At 71.0% G+C, this 2726-nt stretch overlaps 1 long non-coding RNA gene across 1 annotated transcript; it reads right to left on the bottom strand.

Moving 5' to 3' along the window:
* On the bottom strand, positions 1-831 carry LOC141751178 (uncharacterized). Its single transcript, XR_012589898.1, has 2 exons — positions 714-831; positions 1-132 (listed from the first exon to the last, which is right to left on the bottom strand). It is a non-coding gene; the product is annotated as an uncharacterized LOC141751178 (long non-coding RNA).
* Between the last annotated feature and the right edge of the window lie 1895 nt (positions 832-2726).

Genomic DNA, 2726 nt, shown 5'->3' on the forward strand with positions numbered 1-2726 from the left:
GGCAGTTTTATCGGTTTTATTGCATAACAACCATTAATGAAGTGCAGTTTCAGGCACCTTAATTGCTCGGAGACTAAAGTTCAATCCATATCAGCGGCGCAGGCTGGAAGCCGCCGTGTGTCATGCGAGTACCTGGCAGATTGGAAATGTAAATAAATTTATGGTCACTATTAGGAGAATGGAGGAGAGGGACCCAATTTACCCGGGCGATTTATCTGGGAGGGAAGCGGCGGGGGTGACACAGCACAAACCGTCCTGGGGGGAGGCGAGAGGCCGCGCTGGCCTCCCCGCGGTGTCACTGCAATGTCACAGCCGTGGGGTGGCTGTGGGTCCCCGCAGCCGGTGCTCGCTGTGGGGCAGTGTGTCCCCGGGCCGCGGGGAAACCGGTGCTGCCCGGGTCGCCTCCTCGCCACCGCCGGGGCCACCGTGGGGCGATGCAGAGCCCCGGCCCCGGTAACCCCCACCCCAGCGCACCACACGCGTGGGCGCGAACGGGAGGCACCGCCGCACACGCGAGTTTGTGCCAGGCACGCAGGTTCGCAGCACCGCGGGGGGGACACGGACGGACGGAGAGGCGGGGGCTACACCGGGACCACCGCGCCAACACGCGCCCACGCAGGACACGCATCACGCCGCCGCGCGCGCGCGCCCGCCCGCCCCACGCGAGCCCCGGCGACGTCACACCCACGCGTACCACACGCACCGGGCCTTACCGGGCCGTTCCGGGTCTCGACGAGCCGCACCGGGTCTCACCGGGTCCCACCGGGCCGCTCCTCCCGCACCCACCCGCCCGCGCCGCGGGACCCGGCCCCGGCCCCCGCCGCGCGCGCCACGAGCGTGGGCGGAGCCAGGCTGTGGCCCCGCCCCTCTCCATGCTCGCATGAATGGACTGGCCCCGCCCCGCCCCTTATAAGGCAACTGGCGCGGCTCGGGGGGCGGGCCCTAGCCGGGTCCGTCCCTCCCCCTCGTCCCGCCCCGCCGCCAATCAGGGCGGCTCGCCGGGCCCCCCGCGGGCGCCGGCCTTTGTTTGTGGAGGGCGCCGGGGCCAATGGGCTCGCGGGGGGGGTAAGGGTCGACCAATGGGCTCGCGGGGGGAGGGGCGGGGCGGGGGGGCACGGCACGGCCCGGCCACGTGCGCGCGGAGGCGCCACCGCCGGGCCCGGGGACACGGGGCAGCACCGGAACCGGCCCGGCCCCGCCGCTCCCTTCGCGTCCACCCACCTCTCCCGGGGAGGTCGAGCCCCGCGGGCGGGGGGGGGGACCGTGACGCCTCGCCCACGGCACCGGGCTGGGGCCTGCCCCCCCGCGGGCTGCTCGGTCCAGGGACACCAGGGGCACCCCCAGCAGCGGCTGAGTCCCCGGTGTGGTGCTGTGTCACCAGGACGGTGGCCATGACCCCAATGGGGGGGCCATGTCCCAGGAAGGTGCCATGTCCCCAGGATGGTGGCTATGTCCCCAACGGGGTGTCATGTCCCCAGCAGGATACTGTGTCACCGGGAGGGTGCCGTGTCCCCAGAGAGGTGCTGTGTCCCCAGGACAGTGGCCATGTCCGCTGTGGGGTGCCATGTCACCAGGATGGTGGCCATGTCCCAGATGAGGTGCCATGTCCTCAGGATGGTGGCCATATCCCCACCAGGAGGGTGCCATGTCCCCAGCAGCCCCAAGGAGAATCCCAGCCTGTGCCCGGGTTGTGTCTGAAAACCGCCAGCCCCTCCCTGGCCGTGAGAAGGCTCCTGCTTCCCAACTAGCCCCAGCGCTGGACCGGCTGCATGCCCGTGCTGAGGGCCACCAGCTGCCAGGCTGCGTGTGTGGCAAAGCCGGTGCATCAAGTCACTCCCAGGCTGGCGGCGGCGAGCGCGGCTGCTCGAGAGGAGCCCTTTGCTGGGAAGGTGAAGGTCACGGTCGTTTTTACCATCATGGGCAGCTCCAGCTCCCGTGTTTGACAGTTCCAACCCCCTGCAGCGCTCCAGGACGCGGTTTGTCACGGCGGGGGCTCAGCCTCGTGCCGGTCACTGTACTGCCAGTGCTGTCTGGGAGCCTTGGCCGTGGCCGGTGATGGCCAGAGCGAGGGGTGCTGCCCCCACTGCTGGGTTTGCTGGGCTCCGGTTGTGCTTCTCATCCCCTTCCCTGTGTCCCCCTGCCACCAGTGCATGGCTCCGGGACCGGCTGCCGGTGTGTCTCCAGGAGGAGCCCTCCATCCGTCCAGGCCTGCCTGGGATGCTGCCCAAATCGCAGGTAGCAGCACCGCAGCAGCGGGGCAGGGGAGCAGCGGGGTGTCACCGGGGGAGGCAGGGATGACCGTGAGCCCCGATCCGGCGTCACCGCGCTCTCCGGCAAGCGGGGAAGCACCGGTGCATCTCCCCTGGCTCAGGGAGAGAACAAAGGAGGGCATCTGCGGCAGAGGGAGTGCCGCTGCCGGATGCGCTGCAGTGTGGCTAATCCGCCCCGCGCCCTCCCCGGGGCCCCGGCAGTGCGCTGCCGCCGTGTCTCCGCTGCCGCCGTGCCCCCGGCACAGCCCCCTGTGCCCCGGCCTTCCCCAGCACCGGCAGCACCGTGCACCGAGGAAAGAGGCTGCTCAGCCCTCGACGCGAGGGCCCGTGCGGAGCCAGGGGAGGGGGCCCGGCGCCGCTCCCCCCACAGCACCGCGGCCCCGGCCTGCCGCCCTCATGGCATGCACCGTTCGATCCCGCCGTGCGCGCTGGTGTCGTGGTGGTATTCACCCCGGC

Source organism: Larus michahellis, chromosome 14 (assembly GCF_964199755.1).
Source record: "Larus michahellis chromosome 14, bLarMic1.1, whole genome shotgun sequence".
Lineage (NCBI taxonomy): Eukaryota > Metazoa > Chordata > Aves > Charadriiformes > Laridae > Larus > Larus michahellis.